At 46.2% G+C, this 26,129-nt stretch overlaps 1 protein-coding gene across 4 annotated transcripts in view; it reads left to right on the top strand.

Annotated features, from left to right (window-relative positions):
* Positions 1–26,129, top strand: part of znf536 (zinc finger protein 536) — a 136,777-nt gene that overhangs the window by 22,687 nt on the left and 87,961 nt on the right. For 3 of the 4 annotated variants that reach the window (XM_088371468.1, XM_088371466.1, XM_088371470.1), the window contains exons 2-3: positions 14,999–15,072; positions 25,990–26,040. The gene's annotated coding sequence lies outside the window, so the exon portion shown is untranslated. Of the gene's footprint in view, positions 1–30; positions 142–14,998; positions 15,073–25,989; positions 26,041–26,129 lie in introns of those variants that run through there. The other variant, XM_088371467.1, reaches the window with a different exon arrangement.

Below are 26,129 nucleotides of genomic sequence, written 5' to 3'. Positions count from 1 at the left end.
GAGTGGAGGGGGGGGTTCACAAGGACAAGATTCCCACGTCAGGTCGGGATGCGCGCGTGGAGCGTGGAAGCTCTCTAACAGGTCCCGCGCGCACTTTCCCCCTTCGCCTGCGTGCACGCGGTAGGAATTTCCTCCGATAAGGTAAGGACGCACTCTTTGAGTCCTTTTCCTTTTTGAGGTGAGCGTGATTGCCGTGAAATTAATCAGGCAGCAATTAGAGCGTCGGTGGAAGTGGATTTATCCTTGCACGCGTCGCGTGCGTGCGTGGACTCTTTTGCTTTCTTTCCCCCCTTTTTTTTTTTTTTTAAAAACACGGACGAAGTTGAGCGCGCGGCGTTTCCGTTCTATCTTTTGGGGAGTAAAGTTCCGAAAGATGACAGGGAGCAGAAAAGCGGGCGGACCGGCTCCAAAGTCTGCCATTTTGTAGCCTACGCAGCCGGGGTTGCTTTGACACGTTTCGCGCAGAGCAGATGTCACGCCGAGCCCCCGGGGGGCTTCCGCGACGGCGACAAAGTTGGCCGAACGGAGGAGCCCGCCCGCCCGCGCGAAAGAGCGAGCGAGTGATGTTGTCTTCCGCTTGCTTGCTTGCTTCCAAAATTCAAGTTCACTTTGACGCCTTCCGTTTCCAATGGAGGCTTTTTCGGACGGCACTTGCGAAAGCCCTCTTATCCCATTATTGTGTGTGTGCGCGCGCGCACGTGCACTCTGAACCCGAGGTCATGAGACTTGAACCTGACACCTGCACCTTAGGGGGTCTGTCAAGGGGCTCCCAAATGATTAGGTTTGGCGGCCATGTTGTGTGACATGCTCATGTGTGTGTGTGTGTGTGTCCGCTCGTTGACGAGGCCTTGCCGTCGCCATTTTATCAAATTAAGATTGGAAAAACTCTCTTGACGGTGGCGTTTATTTGTTGTTTGGCACCACCTCATCAAGGATTACAGAAAGTGAGGGTTTGGCCACCTGTCAATCACTGGCGTTCGGCGCCACACAAGAGGCGCAGCGATTCGATTTGCCTCGTCGTGAAACCCCCTTGTGACCCCCCCCCCTCCACCCCAAACCTGATTAGTGTGTGGGGGGGGTGGCGGGCGTTAATTACCGCAGTCATTGTCACAACAGCCACTTCCTGCTCATACCTGCCCAGCATTGGCAGCAGGGATGCCAGCATGTGTGTGTGTGTGCGTTCTACTGTAAAACACGCATGACCCCAAACTCCTGAGGTCACACACACACAGAGTGTTCCATCCAACACGTACGTATGTATCGGTGAAAAAACAATTGATTACTCATGATGTCGTTGCTGTGCTTAAGCTTCAGTTTAGTTTTCGGGCCAGTTCAGCAAATACACACACACACACAAAGTTGACTTCATGGCACGCAAAGCGATTTGATGCTTTCTCGCCGACGCGTCGTCCTGCTTGTGGTGTTCTGCTCGAGGTCCGCTTCTTACACACACACACACACGCTTGACATGAACGCTCAGTGGAACTCTTTGCTCTTACACTTGAGCGTACTTTTAGATCCGGGTTCCGTATGTCTCACACACACTCACACTTGCTTGAATCAAATATATACAATTTACTTGTCATTATTTAATGCGATATTTTACAAAAATTCAGCATGTAACACACTTGAATTATCCCGCCCCCCCTCACACACACACACACAATTCAATAAGTAATAATGATCCTGATTTGATGCTGTGGTCCAAGTTTGGAATTCAACGCATGGTCATCGCGTCTTCATTGTTCATCATCTTTGTCCTCCTTATTTTTTTTTGTGAGAGATTATTTGAAGAGGCGCCGACGTGGCAGCTGCAATGAATGGAAATGTAACAATTTGTCACTTGTCTACAAAGTGACAGAGGAGACAATGTGGGTCAAGGGAAAAGACAAGCAAATCCAACAAATCATAAGCATTGATCATGCGCGTCCAGGGGGGCTTTCTGCATATTCCGAGGAGGGAAATAAATGTTCCGTGTCAAAGAGGGCCTGCTGGTTTCGGAACGTCGCGTGTGCGTGCGTTTCTGTGTGTCCGCCTGTGAGTGACTGTGTGTGTGTTAACGAGTGTGTGTCACATTAATGACGATGAGGAGGAGGAAGAATAGCAGAATGCATGATGATGTCGTCATGTCTCCTTACGCTATAAACGTGTCACTTTGGAGTGTGTGTGTGTGTGTGTGTGCGTTGGGGTGTAATGAGGAGGTGTGTGTGTGTGTGTGGGGGTGAACGTCAAATTTGATGCCTTTGTAAAACACGTCACTTGTATATATTGTATTATATTATAGTATATTTATAGTTAGCAAAATGTAGCCATCCATTTTTTTTTTTTTTTGCACACAGCAAAATATCTCATTCAGTTACATTACAGCAGAACAACAGCGGATCCAATAATGGAAGTGAGTTGCACATTTTTGTGTGTGTGTGTGTGGTGGGGTTTCTAATGGGGTTGTCAGATTGAAGCCTGAATTAAAAAGTGAGTGGCTGGCGCAGTGCAGAAGAGGATGTATTTTTCTGGATGCACCATTCAAGACAAGTGGAGTGTTTTGGGGTGTGTGGGACCAGGTTGGAATCTGGCTCCCAATCCGACTTGATGCCAGAATTAAAAGTGTGGTACGGAGCAGAAACGCGCTTGTCTGAGAGAACAGAACGGTTGCTCTTTATTCTGTTGGCTGAACTTCACTCTTCTCCTGTTCGTTGTTGTTCATTTGGGATTTGGGGATGTCAAGAACGTACCCCAACCCCCCAGAACTCCCCACCCTCCACCTGCTTTGATGTGCCTGTTTTCCGCCATGTCATTCCCGGAGACAACAGCTTAGCGGCCGTCAATCAGGAAGCTCGTTCAGTATTCACACGCTCTCAACAGGAGACAGTGTGTGTGTGTGTTTGGGGGGGGGGGTCATATCCATCGCCCAATCCGCACAGCGTGGCCGCAGCCGGCAAAGGGAAGCGAGACGGAGGCTGAGGAGCCGCACTTTTGCGTCTTCTCTGTGCTTTTTGATGATGAGGATGAGCAGCTCCTCTTCAACTTCCTCATCCTTGCTCTTCTTCTCCTCTTCCTGCTTCCTCGCTGCCCTTCTTTTTTCCTCTCGTACTGATGGTTTGCAGCCTCCTTCCCTGTCCGTCTCCTCATGGCCACCTACCTTAAATTGCACACCTCCAACTTTAGCGCCTCTCTTTTTGCCGGCCTTATTGTCTTCCTTCTCGCTTTTGTCCAGTTGTTTCTCTTCTGGACAACCATCTTCAGGCACTCCTCCGCGGACGCCGAGGAGGAGGACCACTTGAAGTCATGGTAAAGCTCGCTCGCCTGCCCGCGTCCACCTGCTCCTCCTCGTTCTCCTCAGAGGCTGCGCCGGCCGTGATGGTTCCCTTCTCTGATTGCGTGCGAGACGTTATTGTGCGTATTCAACGGCCTCTCGGCTCCTCGTTTGCATAATTGGATCTTAAATGAAAGTTTGCCTGACGGAACGCGCGCGGCCCCCCAAAAAAAAAAAGAACTCAATCGTATTCATAGAAATATGAATATACCAACAAATGTTCAGGGCGAATTCAAGAAAGTAACGCAGGCAAATACTCAACACGTCACTCACCCAGTCCCTTCTTTCAAATCTTTACCCAGGCTTGAAACCCTTCCTTGACCTCAAACCGTTATTAAACCAGTCTTGAAACCCACACCTAGGTTGAAAACATTCATCCTGGCCTGTAAGCCTGTTTTGAAGCCACCATCCATCCATCCATCCATCCATCCATCCATCCATCCATCCATCCATCCATCCATCCATCCATCCATCCATCCATCCATCCATCCATCCATCCATCCATCCATCCATCAGGGTTGTCCAACGTGCAGTCGGCGGGCCGATTCTGGCTCTAATCTGGCCCATAAGGAGTGAACACAAACTTGACTTTTTCTCAAAAAGGAATTGTTGTTGCTAAATCTGTCCACTAGAGGGTGCCCTGATGACCTGACATTCTGAAATTCTGCATTTTTTTTTTTGTCTTGAGGAATTTCACATGACCCTTTCTTTCTTGACATTCGCCTTTGGAATCCTGTTTGGCACCCTATCCCTTACCTTTGCCGCAAACCCTACTTTTAAAACCCAAATTTGTCTGCTATGCACAAAAAAAAAAAAAAAAAGTCCCAAAAAAGCGAGCAGCTGCCGTGCGCTCATCGGAGCTTATAAATGTGATGTGAAAGCGTTTACATTCCGCGCCAGGTCTAGCGGGTTAAAAGCACAATAGCGGGATATTCTCCCGCCCGGGGGTGCGTGGGCTCGGCGCTGGTTTGTGTGTGACTTGTTACGCCGCTCATCCAGCCGAATTCTATTTTCTTTGACAATGCCTTGATCGGAATTTCTCTCAGTCACTTTATGTTGGGGCTGGACTGACGGAGCAGGATGGGGGGGGGGGCACTTGCACCAGTGACACGCTGTTCTTGTGAAAGGCATCCGCTTGGTGGTCGTCTTCTTCTTCTGTCTTTGCACTCACACTTTATCTATCGCGTTGGCAGTGTTAAAAAGAAACAAGAAGTTCAGCTCAGCTCATTGATTCAACTTGTCACCTCCCCGCACTAAAAGTAGCCCAAGCCCGCCTCTGACACATGGAAAGTAGATTGGAATCGTTTACGATCAACAATTTTCCCTAATGAATCCAAACCATAGTAAATATTTGGAGCGGTGGTTCGCGTCCTCATAATTTTTTATTTTTTTTTTAAAAAGAGAAAATCGCTCACCGCCAGCCCAGCAGAGGCGTTCTCATCAGTTTGGATCTTTGGAGCGCCGCAAAACTTTTCAAACACCAAAGAAAAAGTGGCCTCCCTACTTTGCTTTTCCTTCTTGTGTCTGCTCTGCGGTCATCAGGACTAGGACATGGGTGGGTTTCTCCAAAAACAACTGTTTCCAAACACAAAGCGGAGAAAACAATTTGGGCTGAAAAGAAATGAATCAAGCCCAACAGTGACTCTGACTCTTTTTTTTGACCCCCTGAAATTATTGACTGGAGCCAATTTGGAACTAATGTCTTTAATGCTCTTCATGTTTGCTTTAGTGACACCTCCATCTTCTGAACAGTCAATAACAACAAGGAATCTCTTGCTATGGAAGGCTTTTTACATTTGGCGAATCATCTAGCAGTCGTATTTTGAGAAGAAAGTTCTCTTGGTTTCTTTCTCGCGAGCCGCTCACAAAGGGGCTTCGAGGATGACTTTCCCTGGCTGCATGGGAGGGAGGGAGGCTATCGTGTGTCAGAGCGGATCTCAGGTGACGCCAAGCGGGTCAGCTCGACTTGCACGTGCTGGAGTGAGCGTCGGCCAAGAGGAGCCTTCGTCCGCGTGCTCCTCGTCCATCCGTCCGCTCGTTCACTTTTGCTTTTCACTCACCGGTAGCGTCGTTGACTTGCGCTCTCGTTGCAAGCACGCAAAAAACATTTTTGAAAAAAAAAAACTTAATGTGGAAAAGATGTCGTGTCACATGATAGTCAAGCTCATCCTGACAAACTAATTACTATATATCACATAAAATGAATGTGTGTGTGCATGTCAAATAATGCACTTTAATTTCCATATTGGTCATTTTAAAATTTTAAGTTCATTAATGAACTAATTAATAATGAATCAACTAATTTGCAGTAAATGAATGAGAATTCAATGGAATAGATGAATTCCCAAATATGTTAATTGTTTTTTTTGGGGGGGGGAGGATGGGGGCGTAACTACAAATGCAAGAAACTTTGAAGCACCTCTTAAGCGACGTTTGACTCCTAATTGCAAAGAGTGGACGCGTGAACGATGAAGACTTTTGAGCACACTCGAGGTGTTTCTCTTCTTCTTGTGCGACTAATTGTTGTCAAACGCGGCCACCGGAGAACAGAGCAGAGCAGAGCGACGCGCCACGACAGCGAGAAGAAGGACGCGGCGAGGAGGGATGATGTACTTAACGCTATCTGGAAGCTCGCCTCTCAACACGCGTCTTCCGCAGATCGGCGGCAGCGGCGGCGCTGATAAATTGGCTTTGATAAAAGTGGTGCGAAATGGCACCGCACCTCTATTAAGCGCCGACGCATTTGTCAGCGGCGGCGCGAGTCAAGCGAAGGGTTTTAATGTCACACGGGCGTGAATTAAAGACTCAATCCAAAGCGCTTGCAGCCTTTTTTTTTTTCTTTTGCATTATTCCTCTGAGCGGCGGAGTCAAGGCGCCTGCTCTGTTTGCCTGTCGGGACTTTTTGTCATTGCGGCAAACGGGTCTCAATTTTTAGACAACTTTCAAGGGGGCCAACTTTTGTCTGACTCCAGTCAAGTCGGGTGACTCGGCTCAAGTCAGTCGGCGCCAGAAGCCACTTTGGCAGACAAGTCTATCATCAGTAAAAAAAAAAATCTCAGAAAGCCACTTCCAGAGAAAATGACCCCAAAAAACTCACAAAGCCACACCCAGAAAAAAAATGACAAGTCTGACAATTTGGTTGGCAGCCGACATTTAAGGGTAATTTTGGATGGAAATTCAGTATTTTTTATTTTTTGTCAAGGAATCCTTTCCCCCTGGATTTTTTATATATTTATTTTTGGAGAACTTGGGTTTACTCAATGTATTTAGAGGACAACTTTTACTGCGATGGCAGGTTATTGTGCCCTTGAATGGAATTTTTGGCTACCCCACCCACCTCCGCTACTTTGGAGCTTCGGCATATGCTAATCAACGCCTTAATGTGTAAAACCAAGAAGAAGAAAGCAGTTGAAGATCCCTGGGGAACGCGCGCTCAATTCCACATTAGTGTTGGACGTTTATGCAAAAGTCAACAAGAAAGGTCCCGGAAGGCAAACGGAGCGAACACACGAGCATCTGTGAAAAGCGCTGCTCACAGCCAGGAAAGTGTGTCTTGTTTATTTCGGGAGATATTTTTGTTTTATTCCAGGTCAATATTGTGTGTTTGTTTATTTCGGACCTCCTCAAATATGTCTGCTGCTTTTAACACTTGTTTTGCTCGACTTTGAGTCTTGCTTCTTGAATAACTCGCATCTTCTTCTTTGCCCAATGTACAAATGTGATTTTTTTTATTTTCCAACCCATCTTAACAGCTGTGGGACTGCGTACTATCGTTTTACTTTGTGGTCCGAAATGATGAGTATAACAATTTTCTCATAGCTGGCTTTAACTAAGATGCCAAAATCTTGTATAACATAAATTAGCATTCCAAACATTCATTGACAAATAATTAGCTGGGGAATTAATGTGGCGTGAGAATAAATGCTTATCGTGAAATTGAATGGAATATAGATACACTAAAGCGAGTTAGCTTAGCATCCGCATATTTCTATTTCCTTTTGCGTTTCCTGGCTTTGAATGGTTTTGTGTTTTATTTTTGCTGTGGTTTATTATGTGTGTGTGTGCGTTGTAGGGCCGCAGGGTTCCGTAATTGGTGGGTGGGGTTGTTCACTGGCTGTTGCGCTTCCCTGGCGGAGGTCACTCTCCTCCTTGTCGTTGTCCTTTTTTCTTCCAATTTTGGTGTCTGCAGGCGGCCGCTCACACGCTTTTGTTGCCGGAGGTAATCTGCCAAGTGATCTTAATTATGGAGGCTCTGCACCCCTCCCCCTCAGTAAACCGCAAAGCAGCCCCCCCCCCTCTCCCCCGCACTTCCTCGCCTTTCTTTTTCTACATTGTACATGTTTTTAATCAGATGCCATCGTTATTTGGTAATGAGGGCGAAAGGAGACGCCAGGATCTTTGCCAGGAACGTTGTCGATGTTACACACTAAAATAAGAAAAAATAAACACTTTTTTTTAAAAATCAAAGCGTACGGGATGAATTAGGCTTTAACGCCAGATGGTTTTCGTTGTTATTAAAAGTAAATGTGATATACAATATATGATATTTTTCATTTACGGGTAACTGATCATCAAAACTGGGTCCACAATTTTATAGTTTAATAATAATAATTATCATAATAATAATAGTAGCAGCTTGTGTCAAAGGAACTAACTTTCAAAAAACTAAAACTCATCATTTTTAAGTGTAATACAGGTCACTCCAGAAAAATTACCACTTAAAAAAAAATACCATAAAACATGAACTACAACTCTGCGACTATTATTTGTGTGCACGTTGGAACATTCCCTAACTGAAAACCATATTCATAACATTTTCTTCTTCAAAAAAAAAATTGTTGCTTACATACCCTCTTTAATATTTTCGAGTGTGTGTGTGTGTCTGTGTGTGTAAATATATATATATATATATATATATATATATATATATATATATATATATATATATATATATATATATATATACACACACACATTATATTACATTACATAATTACATTATGTTTTTTATAATCAGAAATAGTTTTGCACAATTTGTTCCAATATGATGATGTCATGTTCAGGCCACACAAGTGGTCACATTTAATGAGGGAGATGTTTTGTGTGCGTGCGTGTGTGTGTGTGTGTTTGTATGTGTGTGTGTGTGCGCGTGCATAAGAGCGAGGGGGGCGGGGTGGTTCGAAGTAGGATCCATTACACAGAAAGAGGCGAGGCATTGACGAGATGATCCGATGAGGATTAGACTCACAATCCTGATGGACACTGAAAAGGTGACCACAGCGTGTGCGTGCGTGCGTGCGTGCGTGCGTGCGTGCGTGCGTGCGTGCGTGCGTGCGTGCGTGCGTGCGTGCGTGCGTCCACACCATTTCTCCTTTTCCCAAGCCACACCGGAAAAGCCGTCCCGATCGCTCACTTTCTCTCGAGGTTGTCTCAAGGGTCACTTCCAGGTCATGCTGAGTTCAAAGCGGTCCCAAAAAAGTTTCAAATCAGTTTGTCATAAACATATCATTAGTTCAAATCCTCCAATCACTGTTATTTGTGTTCCATTTGTTAGCAAAGTTCACGAGATGAAATGTAAAATGACGACTTCAAAACGGTTGGCTAAGCGGCTACTCCTCCAGACGAGCTTAGCTGCCTGTGCACTCTTGATGAACCTTAACATGGCCTCCTAGGCCAACCTCTCTGCAATGTGAAATAAGTTCAGCATTTTTATTCCATGAACGCAAAACATAAGCAATGACGGGGATACGCTAGGCTAGCTTGCTTTGCTGCCGGGGCTCAGCCTGTTTCTATAAGGGGTCTCTTTTTAGGGGTGGCTGCTTGCAAATGTTCAAAACAAAACGCTGTTGAAAATGGATGGATGGATGGATATTTTATCTTAGCTGCTCGTAGTCCTAATGGGATTTGATTGTGACATTTTGTGTGATAGGATGGGCCGCAGCCGCTGGGGTTAAACGGTGTGACTGGCATTTGGGCAAGTCTTTGGGGGGTGATGTGCATGCGCGCCAGTGTGCGTGTGCTTATATTATTAAAGGTTGCCAGGGTGCTGAAGTGCGACAAAGCAGATGGCCTTTACATAAAACATGCTAAGATGATGATTAGCAGCATCCTCCTCCTCCTCCTCCTTCTTCTTCTATTACAGTAAAAGTAGCACACATTGCTTCTATAACGACGCAACACTAAAGTCTCTCATGAAACTTAATCCTGTTTACAGTTGCAACGCCGTACAAGCGGGAATTTGACACAAATATTCTGAGTCAGTCGAAACATAAAACACGGGCTCGGTCGCTTCAAATGATTGCTGTTCAGAGAAAAAAAAAATTTTTTTTTGCTACTGCAGCTGAATTTACCACTTGAGCAGCAAGTGATCCAAAACTAGCTAGCAAAATATTTATATCCAACACCATAAGAAAAAAAAAAAAAATGTTACAATATTGTGGAGGAAAAAAAGCGTTTTATGAGAACGAAATCAAGAAAAATCCACAAAGTTCATGAGTGTTGGAATATTTCAACTGATTTCTCTCATTTTTAATGATATCATCCATCCATTCATCCTAGCTGTCTTTGACAAATCGTTTAAAAAAATACAGTTTATGAGAATAAAATGGTCATGTTGCCAGAAAAACACGACTTTTGAGGATCAAGTTGTGAAAAAAGAAGAAATTGTAAGTCATCATGGCATATTTGACCTTATTGAACTACATTTGTACTTGAATGACAATCACATTTTACCAGACAAAGGTTGGAGAATTCATAAGTAATTTGATATCATCTAATTTCATTTTAGAAAATAATCTATGAGAATCTTTTAATTTTGGGGGTAGGGGGATTTTATTAGAATAACGTTTTAACATGGCAAGAACAATATGCTAGTAACTGTCAATAAGTAGTATATTTTTCACCAACTAATGTTAAATCTTGCAACATAATACTACTTTTTGCAGAATATTTAACAATATATGATTTTTGTTTCATTAAAAACAATTATGAGGATAAAGTCTTATTACTCAGAAGGGAAAAATTCTTCCTTGGATGGTGCACAATGTGACTTCATATTTGGTTTAAATTTTAAAAGGCGAGCACTTGATGCGTGCACCCTGTCACACCGTTGCTGTCTCTTGGGTCAACATTGAGTGTGTGTGAGTGTGTGTGTGTGTACGTGTGTGTGTGCGCATCCTGCTTACTCGGCTCCTCAAGTTTTTATCACCAATCTGTCATGCACAAGCACGGAGCACACTCCTTGTGCACCACCCAATTACGCGCGTGCGAGCGAGCGTCTTGAAATTCTTCTTTGCTGGCCGCTTGTGTCCTTCCTCCTCCTCCTCCTCCTTCTCCTCCTCATCCCATCCTGCTCGTCGGCCGCTTCTCACAACAAAGCGTGTTTGTTGTGTGGTGCACGCTTTTGCACTCTCACAATTAGGCAGAATTCAAATACCGACGTTTTGTTTGAAGGGCCTGCGAGACTTTTTTTTTTTTTTGGGTGGTGGGGGGGTTGTTTGTTTGTTTGTTTGTTTTACCGTTTAAAAAGTCTCGTCTAGTTTTGTTTGTTGTCGCCACCTCCTCCGGTTCAAGCACTTCCTGTTTAGCGTCGGGCGACTGATGAAAGTTGGTCGCACCTCTCGCTGTTAAAACGCTCTTTAATTGGGAGGCACAAAAAAAAAAACACAAACGCTTTGTCGTCGCTTTAAAGAGCGAAACTTCACACGTGCGACTGAACAACAACAACAAAAAATACTTTTAATTCTGTTTTTTGGTACAAAATTATCTGTACAAAACAATAAAAGCTTTAGATCTTCTTTCCACACACGCTGCAAGGGAGATGAAAAGATTCAAAAGGAAATGTGACATTCCTTGCTGGCCTCTTCAACTTGCGATATTGTTGTCTGGCACGCGCGCACACGCACACGCACACCCCCGCCTACAATGTTGCGTGTGTGCACGCGATGGTCTTTCGCGGCCAATCAAAGAGCATCCGAACCCATCTGGCGGTGGGCTCGGCTCGGCGGCCCGGCCGGCCGGCTTCTTAATGACCGGCACGTATCCTCAAATGGGTCTTGGCAGATTATTTGCAGGTACTTGACTTGCATCTGTTTGCAATTTTGCAAATGTACGCGCGGCACTTGAACCCGGCGAGAAGAATAGCGAGAAGAAGGAGAGGGAGAAAAAGACGAGGGGAAGGCTATTTTTAATCCCGGAGATGACGACAGCTGTCACAAAGACGTGCGGGCCGACACCGGTGGTCCGCACCTGGACTCAAACTGACGCACGTTCTTCACAATCAGGATTTGGGAATTTAGTTCCCCCCCCCCCAAAGGAAATCACGGAAATAGAAATAATCGCTTCCATCATAAAAAGCTTCATTAACAACACAGGCAGTGTTTCAAGTCCCGTTGTTATCCTTAAAGGGGAACTCAAGGCCTTTTTTTTTTTTTTTTTTTTTCGGGCATTAGTATGCTCCTCCGCTTGTGGACTGACAATAAAGCAGATACATTTGTTTGCATCGTTCTCAGGGAGCTGCCATTTTGTTTTCTTGTAGCGCCCTTTGCCGGCCACCGCGCTGGACGTCAACGCAACCTCGGCCGTTTCCCGGCTTTGCTCACACGGCGCCACGACGACTTGGCGGGATATATAGCGGCAAGACCTTAAGCGAATATATTCGGGCATGTCGAGCATGCAGTTACCTGCTTGTGCAAGCATCAAAAAGATGCTGTGGGATGTAGCGTGCCTTTTTCAGCTGCAGATAGTTTTGCACACCACTTTTGAGAGCGGCTTGCTTTTATTTACTTGCGTTCAATTTTTCCCAAATAATTGGGCTACTTTAACGTTTAGCAAAATGCCAATGTTATACCTGGCTCAAGTGCAATAAGTTGTGGAGGATGATTAACCCCGCCCCCTCGATGACCTCACAATGACATCACACCTCCCTGTTTCCTGCGCACTTCTTCCCAGCTTCTTCTTCCAGTGTGACTTCACCGCTCGTTATTTCGAGCATGTGGCGAGCAGCTGACCGGCTTAACCCCCCCACCCCCCCGTTCCCCCCCTCCCCATTGAATAATAAGGTGGCCTATTGTCCCGGCCGGCGAGCCCACCCTGGCTGCGGTAATTGCGGAGGAGGTGGTTACAATTACATTAATGACATATTTCATCAAGTGTGTTTATGCAGCGTCAAGAAGAGGCCCAACTTTTGTTTTTGCATTTCCACCCTACCCAGCCACCCCCGTCCGTCACCCCCCCCCCCTCCACCCCGCCTCGCCGTAGCGCTCTTTGTGCTGCTTTTATTAGCGACGAGGGAAAGGGGCGGTGCCCCGAAGAGGAATTATGGCCAAAGTGTATGCCTTGCAACTTTTTACCCTCGCCCGCCCCCCTGCTGCAAATGTTTATTTGAACAGTAAGCTCGTGATTTGAATATTTGTAATCCGTGCTTAAATTTACAGGCCAGATGAACTTTTTGGCACCGAGTGGCAACCATAAGCGGGATTTTCTCAAATAGCTCGACAAAATTTTAAGCCATGTGCCAGCCTTATATAATTTTACACCACGCCACCAAGAGAGGCGTGCGTGCCTGTGTGTGTAGTGGTGGGGGGGGGGGCACAAACAAACTAACATCCGTCTTATTTACTTTAGCCGTCGTGCTAATGCTAGCACACGTGCCAGGCGCCTTAGCAGACATCTTGCTTGGCGCCCAAGTTGTTAGTTAGCAAGGAAGGAAAAAAGCAATGGAAGAATTGAAAGAAGGAAAACTGTGCAGGAGGGAGGGAGGAAGTCAACAGGAAGGATAGAAGCAAAGAAGGTAGAAATCTCGTAAGAGACAACAAAGTCAAAGTCAATGGCAAAGTCGGATGGATGGATGGATGGATGGATGGATGGATGGATGGATGGATGGATGGATGGATGGATGGATGGATGGACGGACGGACGGACGGACGGACGGACGAAAGAAGGAACTAGGAAGAAAGCAATAAACGGGGAAGGAAGCAAAGGAGGCACATTCATTCATTCAGGTGTCTGCTTCCTCGCCGTGCGTGTGCGCTAACATATTGTGTGTGCGTCGGGATGCGGAGGAGGTGTGTGTGTTGGCGTGTGCGTGGAAAGCAGTTGGGTGAACAGATGAATGAGTCGTTGGCCTCCGTTGTGGTTGGCACTTAGCGGCGTGGAAAAGCTTCTCTCGGAGCCCATTAAAATATACATTAACACACACTCACACACACACACACATGATTTTCCCATGTCACCGTTCAGTGTGAAGGGTTCTCACACAGAAGGGGCTGTGGACATGACGTTTTCATATGCATGTTTAGTAAAAAAAAAAAAAAAAAAAGAGAGAAAAATAAGGCAATTTTGGCTATATGTACAGTGTGTGCATGCGTGTACACGTTCACCACACGCAGAGTTGGAAAGCAGACGAATTTAAAACAGTTAAGTCATAAGGCGCGAGCAGTCGAGTGTTGTTGATTCCACAAAAGATGCCGGGGCGAAATGAGCACATCAAAAAACAGAACACACACTCACACGTAGCGAGTGTATAATCCAGAGCAGGGTTGTGTGTCTGGCAGCGGATTTTTCAGCGTGCATGTGTGCGCCGGGATGTAATTCATTTTCCATCTCTGTTCATTAATCATTGTTAAAATTAGTGATCCATTTCTTCCACTCTGCCATCTGCACTCAGGCTCCTCACAAACATGAACGCCGGCCTCCTAATCACAAGTGACAAGGCCTCCAAATAGCTTCCCCCCCCCTCCCGTCACACTCCGACCGGCCGACCGACGGCGCCGTCCAAAAGAGGAGGCCCGAGAGGCGGCAGATGTGCGACGCAACTCGAAAATAAGCCCGGTTTGGACATTAACCGGACGGCGCGCTAGCCAAGAGAAAAAGGATCCGCTCTCGGTTGTCGATTCGCACGCACGATGTTTCGCGGCGCGTTTGTTCGAATGTGCCTCGTCGTCTTGTTGTTGTTTTTCCACTTGACGCAAAGATCGGCTGTCAGTCAAGCGCTATCTCTTAAAAGTCGTCCTGCTAACGACTTCCTTGTGGGGAGGGGGCCCACAGATGTGGTGGGGGGGGGGGTCTGCGTGAGGGCCACCCGCATCTACACGTACAAAGCTATCATGATGCCTTAAGTCACAATCTAAATTGGCTCCCAGGGGCCTCCGACTACCTTGTTCACCAAAGGCGTTGTGTGTGTGCTTCCTGAGTACTGAGAGCATATGCTACTGTAACCTGAGACACCACACACACACACACACACACACACGCGTACAGAAAATGCTATCGGGAGTTAGCGGCTCTGTTTTGCAAATGTTTTCCGTCAGGACCGTCATTAGTCAAAATAGTTCTTTTAAAGCAACACACACACTCCATCCTCATGAAGTGTGCAATTTTAGAAAGGGAAATAAATGTCAAATATTTGACTTGCTATTTTGCCATCCATACGTTAGCACTGATTGCATACATGGAACTGTTAGCATGTTAGTATTTGATCAGCTCTCATTTCAATCGTAATGATCAGTGGAGATAGTTTTGCAAATCTATTTAAAATTGTGTTTTGACCAACCCACATGCTTTCTCCTGTCCTTACTATAAGTTAGCATAGCGACCGTCACTAATTGCTGTCGTGTCAGCATTGGCTCCCTCATTGTTGCTGTCAAGCTTCAAATGACTTGACTGTCAATGTACTTTGTCTTGCAGCCGGTGTTGGCCCTCCATCTTCTTCCTGCCCCGCGACGAGAGCTAACGAGCTAGCGATCGGTGTCCATCAACAGGTACGATTCGAAATGCCCGTCATCACACACACACACCGATTTGATCCATTTTGCGTTTGACCTGATAAGCTGCTGATAAATCGGAACGCATGAAATGGCCGGGATGATATTTTGTATTTTTTTTCCACTGCAACCGCTCGCAATTTTCAAACAATGACATTTCACGTCTCTGCAGGAATTCCACAAATGTTCACATTGTTTGAGTGAGTGAGTGAGTGAGTGAGTGAGTGAGTGAGTGAGTGAGCGAGCGAGCGCATTGTGAGATTATTGTGCTTTTATTGCCTCTTTGACAGAACAAAATGTTTGACATTTGGGATGTAACTTTGCAAGCGGGCTTATGAAAATGATAAATGTAGTTTAAATTTGGTATTAGGACATGAAGCTTTTTTTTTCATTTGACAACATTTTGGTTACCATTGTTATTGTTGAGGTTAATATGTTGAGCCTGTTTTTGATTCATTTTATTCGGAGTCATTCCATATGTTCATGATGGAACGTGGTAGGTCACGCTATAAGCATAAATATAATTTACATGATTGTAGAGAAAGAAAGGTGGTGGTGGTGGTGGTGGGTGTACTCGGGGCTTGAGCAGTGGGTTCAAGGCGGTTGGTGAAAATTGATCTGCGCTGAATTCCAAATCAATGCAAACCTTTTTTTTTTCTCTGGGAACCTCTCAACGGATCCTTCTCCACGCCAAAGCTGACAATCACGCTTGAAACATACAAAGGGTTCAAACAGGTTTATTCAAATATAATCACAACAATCACAAAACAGAAACAATCAATAGTATTTATTTTTAAGTCCAAGTTAGGAGGTAGTGAAAAACAGTTTATGCAAAAAAATTCAAAATGTTGTGAATTGTAACAGGCCCCGCCCACGTTCAGTCGACTCTCCAAATATGGTCACTGTTGTGAACCTCAATCGGCGACCAGTTCATTTGAACGTTCCTGAAAATGACACCGTCTTCTTGAGGCTCGTTCATTTTCTTGGTTCACGTCCTCCTTAGCATCTCCTGGCTCAGTTAGCAGTTTAGCGGTTCAGCTGCTCGGCGGGTATAAATAAGACGTGATTGGCACCCCGGCGGAAGTCTCTTCACGTCTTCATCTGACAGCCTTCATTTGCGGGACGAGTGTCACTTGGCGGAAGTTAATGATGATAATTATTAGCATTTTTTTTTTTACATGGCAGGATAATTATTTAAGAGCTTTTGTGCATGTGGTCCTAATCAGCACACGCAGATTACGGCAGAACAACGTGGCGACAGATGACACTCGGATGCTTCCTGCTGTAGCCACGTAGCATCGCATCATCTTTTGTTTAGCCAGCGGGCACCTTTGGTAGCTAACTGTAACAGTTTTTGCTCTTACCAAGCAAGCAAAGCAGATGTCCAAAAAATGCAACGTGAATTTGGTTAAAGAAACAGTTCTTTTGAAAAATATAGTGCTATTTGGACTTAAGAGTTGAAAAAAAGAATATGCGCGCATCAGACGCTAGCACAGGGAGTATGTAGCAGCCGCTAACACAAACGACTCATGTAGGCCACATGCCTTAAAGGCACACGAGACGCTAAGGTATCACTTTAATTAAACTTTATAAATCCGGTTAATTTCTTGACATTTTATTTTATCACGTGTTGTAATATGTTGTTAGCTCGTTTGATTCATGGAAGACTGTCGGTTCCTAGCATGCTATCAGGTGTGTTTTATTCCAAGAGCGTATGTAGCTAGCTCAAATGTTTTTCTTTAGCAGGCTAATTGTGCAGCCAGCTAACCGGCCGGGGTGATTAGTAGGTAACGTGCCTGCTGCATGCATCCACCATGGCCGAGCACAGGAAACGTCCTAATTACAAAACAGTTTAGCCTTCATCGTCAAACAATCCATGCTAGCAAAACAAAGGAGGAAGAGACTCGGGGTTCCTAATAAGACTTTTGAGCTACGCTGGGAGAGAAGACCCAAGTAACTTGTCACGGCATCTATTAGCGCCACCGTGTATGTAGCCAGAGGATGAGGCACCCTGGGACGGGGCAGAGGGCGGAGGGGCGGGGCTGTGTGTGCCACTTTTGCTGTAAATGAATTGACTTCCTGTTTAGAGAAGCTAACTAGAAAGCGAGCGAGGGAACTTGTTATCCAGGGTCCGCTGGCCTACATTCTTGACTAATTGTATAATTGCCAAAGCTCTCCAAATGAGCAAATCCCACCCGCCAATCCACGGCCCCCCCAGTCTCCTCGATTCCCCTCGCCCGCCCGCCCCCCTTCTTTTTTCTCCAAACCTCCAAAGCCCCCAACGCCAAGCATCCAAAACACTCGCTCGCTTCAAAGCGAAAGCACTAAAGAGCATTTTGGGACCAATAATTATTTCAATAAATGGATATTGTTCACCGAGTCTCGCCGGTTAGCAAACCGCCGCTGATTAGCGGCAAGTGAGTGAAAGGTTAACGGAATCTACTCAAAGATTAGATGGGAAATGTGAATGCACCACTGCTAGAATCGTTAGCACTGGACATTAGCTCATCTGGATGGCAAGTCGCCGACGATTATTTTGATACTGAGCTGACATCAGTGGCGACAGGTCTTAGCAACTGAGTATATAGTAAACACAATATCTCCTCACAAAACACATTTTTTTATTGAATCGCAAACGCTAATCCAGCTAGCTTACATCAATCGCAGCGCAAGTTGGCACAAACACATCTACATACTAATTAGAAAGCAGGATTGCTTTCTCGCGTTAGCTGACATCAGTAGCTTGAGTTGCGTTGAGTTGAAGTGAAAAAAGCACGCACATGCTAGAGTGAGCAGATATTGATGAATGATGAGTAGTTAGCTCGCACAAATAAGCAGCAGAAATTTAGCCTGTTAGCTAGCAACGGTTAGCGCATATTCTAACTGTGTGACAAGTTTATTTATATAGCCCTAAATCACAGGCAAGTCTCAAAGGGCTTCACATGTACAAAAAAAGTGACAATTATTCTCGAACATCCCCTGATCTTGTGGAGATGCGTGTACTGTGCGTACATATGCAGTATGAATATATAGAAATATGGATATATATTTGCAATAAAGCGTGTAGTCATAAATGTAGCGCGTGGGGGACGTTTGCCGCTGATCTTTAACTGCTGTCTGGCTCAGGGTCAAATTGAATTCGAGGAATTTACGTTCGTGCTCGGCGCCATGGCGACGCGCATCATCTGTGAGGTTAGCGGCGGCTAACGGGATAGCGGATGCAGGGGGGGGGCTAAAATGAAGCCGTTAATGAACGCCATCGATCGGCAAAAAATGTGATTTGCATACAGGCCCGGTGATCAATGCATTAACCGATTTCTTCAAGCCCCCCCACGGCCCTCCGGACCCTCGCTTCCCCCTCTTGAAATGTGATTTCCTGAGTTTCAAAGTGAGTGAGAGAGTTGAAGCTAATGCCCATCGATCGGCTGCCTTCACACACGAATACAAAGCGTTTGATTAGCTGACGATGGCGCCCGTGCGTGTGCGCACACGCACACACGCTAAACACATACACATCCTAAAATCGTTTACACTTGTATCACATAGTAGAATTAAAAAGAAAATACAATATAAAAAGGAAAATATACATTCCGTGGAGAAAGTTTAAGTGATGATGAATGTGACCATTTGACTAACATGTCATGTAAGATATTTAATGTTTTGAATAGAAAAATATTAGTTTCTTGCATTTATTTCTGAGTCCAAAACATTTAATGAACATTCCTTATTACTATTGTCTTTATTATTATAATTGTTGATGTTCTTTCACACATCATTTTAAATTGAAAGAAAAATCCAATAATGTTGTTAATGTGCTTTTTTTTATATTTTATTGTTAATATTATCGGTAGTAGTAGGATTCGATTATTGTTGCCTTCCAATTCTTTTAAAAGAATCCTGAACATCGAAGTGGCTATTTTTCTCCTCAGTCTGTCGGTGTGCGTTAGCGTGTTAAGTGTTAGCACACACGGTAAGCAAGGTGACATCTCCGCGGGGCCTCGCTCCAATGGTTGGTTGAAAAAAATCAAGACGGGGAAAAAAACCGCCGAGCGGGATAAAAAAACAACGTGAGGTGTTAAAAAGAGCAATATGTTGTTTTGTTTCTTGGTTCTGTGCTTCTTATTTTAGTGTATTGATTCATCGCCATCACAGTGTCCAAGTCAAGGGCAGGATAATTTAGGGCTGAGGGGGGTTAGGGTTAGGCGGCCGGGGATCCAACCTACGACTTCTGGCTAGGGAGACGACCACCTGACCACTGAGGAACAAGCTTTCCCCGATCGGTTGCCAAATTTGACGAGCAAAACGCGCTTGAAGCAATCTGGACCCCTTCACACATTCGGTACCCAGCAAATCTGGTCAAATGACATTTTCTTCCATAAATATTCTTTGTTCAGCGCTGATGACATCATTTTGACACGGAAGGTCCAGGTTTGCAAAGTAGCGGCCAAACGGCACGCGGAGACGAGTGCAAAGCGGGGACGGGAGGCGGCGTGCGCCACAAAAGGCTAATTGTTTTAGCCCAGATGTTGCGGCGGTAGCTGCGGCACAACAAGCAGGATACAATGTTCCTACTGAGCTGATGAGCCCAATCAGTGAAATGATTAAAAATTGATTTTGTCCCTGTAATTACAGTATGTAAACTACTTAGCCGCCATTGCAAAGGAAGTGATTTTCTAATTACGTATATACTCTGGTGTCTAATGATTGCTTTTTTCAAGTAATGAAGAGAGGGTCCTAACGACTCCGCTGTGTTGTGTTGTTCAACGGAGAAGGGAGGGAGGAAGGAAGGGCAAGGGAATGATGCGGGGCGAAACGGAGGTGGGGATGTCGTGAGGGCGAGAAGACGGCAGCGGACTCAAAAGACTCGGCTGGGAATGGAAGGCTTGCCGCATCGGTGTCAGTAGCTCGGCTTTGAATCAACCCACCAAAAAAAACACATATGGTGGATAATAAAAGTCGTCACCGCCCTTGTTCATTTTCTTAAGTTCAGTTCTAATCCAGTCCGTAACTCTAACCAACTCGGAGCCAGTACCATCTAGTTCGCTCACGTGAGTCACAACGGTTAAGCCCCTCACAGTCCTCAAAATTCTACCCTAAGCCAAAATGCTCCCTGAAGCCTTACCAACCGTGACCCAAACCAAACGTTACACCCTGACATGGAACGAAACCAAACACTGAGCCCTTTGGATCTCGGCAAAACAGAAGTACAGAGGCACATAAACGGTCTTTTAAAAGAATGAAAGTCAATTTTGTGGAGTACATGCAAGTAATTCTTAAACCCAGCCCTAACCCGCACGAGGAAATCAAAGACAATCCTTCTGATCCCACTTTGTTGCTAACCAAAACAGCAGCGGCTAAGCGAGGCGGATCAATAGTCTCTCACGTGGGACGACGGGAGGGAGGGAGGCAGGGAGAAGCTGGAGCGTCGTTAGGGCAGCAGCCGGCGGGAATATAAAAGACACGGATGGAAATTGAACCTTTGCCAGACGCAGCTAACACGAGAGGATGGGGGGGGGGGGCTCGTTTGCACGGGATCAGGAAGCTAAATGGAGGCTGTGACTCCTCATGGGGGCTCGAACGGTTCTGACAGGCCCTGACCGGCCCCCGCAATCTGGTCCGTGCCAGGGAAGAGCCTCGCTTGGGATGTTACACATGTCGGATACAAGCACGGGCACACGCGGCCAGGGCCGCTCTGCGGGATTAGGACTTGTTTTGGGACATCTTGTGTGTTTTTAACCCCTCCACCACTTTGGAATATTAAGATAATCCTTTTTACACAACATCTTGAGGTCAGAGTACTATCAAGAAAAAAAGAACCTCCAAAAATGGCTTCCCGGACAAATTGTAATTTGACCATCTTGCAAAAAGATCATTAAAATTCCATCAAAACGACTTGAAATGCTAAATTAAAAATGAACTTGATCTTTAATTTCCATCATTTCACATCCGTCAATCACGCTTCGATAACACTCCACTTTTGACCTGCTGTAATAATTCTGCCTGTGCAGCAGGTGCGGGCTGGGCTGGGCTGGGGGGGGTGGGGGCACCGTCGCTATCATCGTTGGCCGATAACGCGTGGAGGTCAGAGTGCGCGTGGAGAGCACATGAATCACTCGTCCTCACAAAAGCCTCAGTGCTCCTTATCTCCCGCTTAATATTCACGCTTTGAATCTTCCACTCACTCACTCCTTGTGTGTGTGTTTTTTTTGGGGGGGGGTGACCATTCCCCCAGCACCACCACACTCACATTTCCCGGGGAACACGAGTAACTGACAGGCCGCCAGATTAGGAACGCCGGCACGCAGCTGCGGAGGCTTTGAAAGCCCCGCCAGCCAGCAAGCCAGCCAGCCCATCGCAGGAGACGTCCTTTAAGGATTCATCCCGCTCGGCTGTGATCTTTTCGTTTTGTACCTTTTGACACGGAACGCCGCCTCTCTGATACGTGTCTTTAAAAAGCGACACGCCGATGAGAGGGAGCGGCGGGCGGGGAGACAGCGGGCCATCCCACGCGCTCGGAATCCCGCCGCCGCCGGCGGTGGTGGACGGGAACCCCGCCATACAGCTGCTCGGGAGTAGATTAGACTCGGCGGAGGAGTTCCCGGCGAGGTCGGAGAAGGCCGGCTCCTCCGTGTCGTTATTCACGAGCTTGAGTGCTCTTTAAATATGCAAATCAGGAGCTCATTATAGATGCACATATTTATACGCATGGCCGGCACATTTTAGACATTCGACTGTTTGTTGTTCTTATTCCAATGTTAAGATTTAATCCAATTGTTGTGTTTGCAGTAAAAAATGTCTGACACACACAGAGTCCGTCTTTGCCACATGGTATTCCACAGGGTTCCGTTTTAGGGCCCCTCCTGTTTTCATCGAGTTTTGTCAACCCTAACATTCATAATATTTGCTTTTTTGTTTTGAGCTGGAACAAAATTTGATGGAAAAACAGTGGATGGAAACAAAAGATGAAACAACATTTTGTTAAATAAAAGAAGAAAATCAAAAAAGCTGTCAAGCCCCACCACGGTGGTCGGCGCTCTGTTACTGTGTTCAACAAGTGAGGCGCACGAGTTTTAGGGAGTCGATTAAATGCGTTTCCTCACCAGGCAGGAGAGGGCAAAGACATTTTCTGCTTTGACTGTATCGCCTGCTCTTTCCGTCATGCGTTACAATTAGCGGTAAACTAGCAAACATATATGCATGTACGCATATTTACGTGTGTGTGTGTACGTGTGTATATGCGCATGCGTGTCGGGGTCCCCGACAGCCATCTTGTCTGAAAGGCGAATGAAGTATTTGAAGGGGCCAATGAATTTGACTGCGGCGAATAGGATGTTGCCACATGTTTTACTAAAGGAAATATAATGGCGCACTATTATTAGATCACATTAATCACGCGCGTGCCAAAGGCAGTGACAGGCGCGCTGAAAAGGATTGAAAACGCGGGTAATGGATATAAATTACCCATTGTGTGATAAAAGGATTCCCCCCTACGCACGCACACACACACACACACACACCCTCCACGCTAAGAAGGTAAAGAGGAATAAAACACTAAACGTGAGCCAGACATGTTTGTGTGTGTGTGTAATAAAAGAGGGTTATCAGCGCAAGATTAAAATTTTAAAGAAATCAGATAGTGACAGCGCGTAGAAGAGGAAAGGATTAAAAACAGATTAAATTGGTTTGTCGTGATGGAGATGAAAGGAAGCTAAGGGAGGGGCTGGGGGTGGGGGGGGGGGGGGAGTTCGATTGACGGAGCTGTGTCTGTCGTTTCCGTCTCAAATCCAATCAAGCGCACCTCAAGACTTCCAGCTCATCACTATTAATATTATCAATATTTGCATCGCCCGCATATCGTGTCCATTTCTGCTCAAGTTGGAATCAACAAAGTATCATTATGTGCTGCCTTTTACCATCGATCGATCGATTTATGTGATTTCTTGCTCAATTTGGGTGATATAATATAATGCCACTGTAACGTTAAAAAAAAAAAAAACGGATCCCAGCTTCAACTCGGCGTTAAACTACCTTAAGCAACGTAAGCAAGCAAGAAGGCTTTGTCCTCCCGTTACGCTTGTATCGACCAATATCGACCTCATCGATATCGGGACTGTCTACGTTACACATTTGCGCTTTCCGGTGCGCATTAAATTGGTTTGTAGCGATGACAGGAAGCGAGGCGGAGGTGCGTGGAGAAACGGGGGGTGGGGGGTTGATGGGGGTCTGTCGGGCTTTTGGCACGGCGATAATGAGTCACATCTCCCGCGTGGCCGTTATTTATGGCCGACTTGGCTGGCAAACAAAAGATCAATAATTTTGAGCAAATCTAATGTTGTCCCCGCCGCTAATGCGCTCGTCCATCACGTCTGTCTGCCGCGCCAGGAGATGGACTCATTCCCTGTTTATTTGCACATCAAATGCAATTAGATCACATGGCTCTAATAACGGCGCCCACGTCAGCCACCGCCGCACGTGCCACGCCGCACGCGGAAGGGTACGGAAGCCCAAATGATAATATATGGACGGGACGGGCGTGGGCTTTTGCGCATCAATCTTCATTTCTCGCTCAGACCTCCCGTTTGAAATATGACGAGTGTCGCCGGTACGCCGGCCCCCCCGCCGCCCCGCGCGGGAGACACTCGAGCATCCGTCACAATGGCGGCGGCGACGCGTTGGCCTGCAGCGAGGTGGCGGCGAGACAAGACGGAAGATCCTTGGCTGACAACTAGCCCCGGGTGAGAGAGACGCTTCCCTTCCCGCCACCTCGACTCAATCAGGCGCACCCCCTTTTCAGGTGCGCTTGATTGATCTGCTTTCCGGGGCCTGAGCGGACGGCCAAAGCGCTCTCTCTCTGCCTTTTTAGCCGCTTCCAGCTCGTCTCGAGAGCTCCCGTCGGTATCGATCGCTGTCAATTTTAACAGGGTGGACTTGATCGATCTGACCCCGTTGATATCACGATACATCTTACATGATATCCTATCAATGCATCGTACCAGCTACTGATACGCTCACTCTTGGATTTTCACCGACTTCCAGATTTGTCTTTTAAAGGTAATTTATGTTTTCTTTTTTAGTTAGGGATTTTACCTTTTGCTTCTGCCTTTGCATCTACCTCAAGTGGAACCGTATCAATATTTGAACTTGTGTCCAAATTTCACCTTGTGTCTGGTCGAGGCCAACTTTGAAATTGCCATACGGGATGCCGTCACTGTCAGATTCTGCCCTCGATTTATCGAGTCAAGTTTATATGTATAGCCCTAAATCACAGACAAGTCTCAAAGGGCTTCACGTGTACAAAAATTGACAATTATTCTTAAACTTGAAACCTTGAGAAGAGACCACAGATGGGAGGTTCCCCCTTCCAGGATGACCAGGTTGCAATGGATGCAGAAGAGGGCACATCATATCCAAAGAAAATAAGATCATCTTGCGGTGTGGACATCCCAAAGTCTGCCTTCCGCTTTGGCACCGGCCTCAAATCCAATCCAGCTCCCCGCCCGGTGGCAGGTGTAAGGCGCTAAGCTCCTTCCCGCTCGCCCTGGGCGAGGTGTGAGGCGGCACAATGACACACAAAGGTCACCTGGCCCACAACGGTCCACCCGCCGGGCCAGGCCCCGCCCAAGTTGCCCCCCTCAGGCTCCAGATTAGGAAGTTAGCATGAAGTATGTGGACGCCATCCAAGCAGATAAGAGAGTCCCGGCGTGCGAGCGCTTTGCTTCGACAAACTCATCCGACACTTTGGAAACAATTACTTTTGGTGGCTTCCCAGGTCCACCAAAAGTAATTGGACAACACTTTTGGTGGACATTTGTCACTGTGTCAATATTGTCAATAATATATTTTTGTTGTCGATGAGATGTAGGTGCTATCTGAGTTCTTGGTCCACACAATCAAAATGAAGAACTTCACCTTCAAGATTGTGGCATTATCGAAATACTTTAGGCCCTCAAAGACACCAAAAGTAATGGCAGAGTGTGCAAACAAAATAAGAATAATTATTTTCGATTTCTGTCCTAATCGTGAACGATTTTGATCCTACGAGATTTGTCTCAAGTGCTGATTTGAGGATATGAAATGAATGCAGTAAGAAAAGTGCATGGAATAGGTGAGGGAGGGAGGGAGGGGGCGGTCAAGCAGCAGGTTGTGCCCCGCCAGCCACCCAAACCTTTCAGCCTGTGCCAGTCTGCCACTCCCGGGGCACGCTTCAGACGAGAGCACGTACACACACGCGCACACACACACAATTCTGGCTTCCTCCCACAAAGTGTGTTAACCCTTAGTGGGCTGCCAGTCTTGTATCCAGGATGAACAGGTGGTCCGACAAAACATGGGCATCAATTTCCTTTTGACTTCTCCCAGCGAGTGTGTGCGTGCGAGGAAAATGAGGCATAAAGAAGGCAGGGGCGAATGAGAGCACTGTTGAAGAAATCGGCAAGCTATGCTCAACTCACCATTGGTGATGTCAGCACCAGTCAAGTACTATTTTCCCATGGAAATGAGATTTGCAAAGAAAAGACGGCGGCAGCGTCCACCAAAGAGTCAAGACTGCCACATTAGCTTCTTGCTAGCTGCTAGCTTTTGATAAGCTGTGTGCATGTGTTTTTGCAGTCGCTCTGTCAGCAGCTTCCAAAAGATTCGTACGCGAGTCAGGTGAATGTTTTTTCCAAACATTTTTATCTGAGTCAGCGGCCTGACGAGCAAATTCTAATGAAACGAGGCTGCGAGTTGTAGAAAAAAAAGAAGGGGTGGGGGTGTCGAAATGTTGTTTAATGGCCGTGAGACGCAAGGTGTAAAACATCCATCCGCCTCGGGTCATGTGACCAGAATGGTGCCGGCGGCGATAAAAAAAAAAAAAAAAAACGCCGCTGCTGCCTGTTTTTCTGTTTCTCATCATCTCTCGTTTGTCTGTCGTAGGACTCGGCGGCGAGTGGGAGAGGAGCTGACGTCGACCCCAGCTTAATCAGGGTAAGTCGAGTCACGTGACCGGGACGTTCCCTCCTTTTATCCCCGTCGCCCTCCTCGTGACCCCCAGCCGTCTTCTTTCCGAGAGGTGA

This window comes from Syngnathus floridae, chromosome 3, assembly GCF_059516105.1.
Source record: "Syngnathus floridae isolate MCC-2025c chromosome 3, RoL_Sflo_1.0, whole genome shotgun sequence".
NCBI classification, from domain to species: Eukaryota; Metazoa; Chordata; class Actinopteri; order Syngnathiformes; family Syngnathidae; genus Syngnathus; species Syngnathus floridae.
Note: the sequence above shows the minus strand (reverse complement) of the source record. Positions and strands in the feature narration are given on the sequence as shown.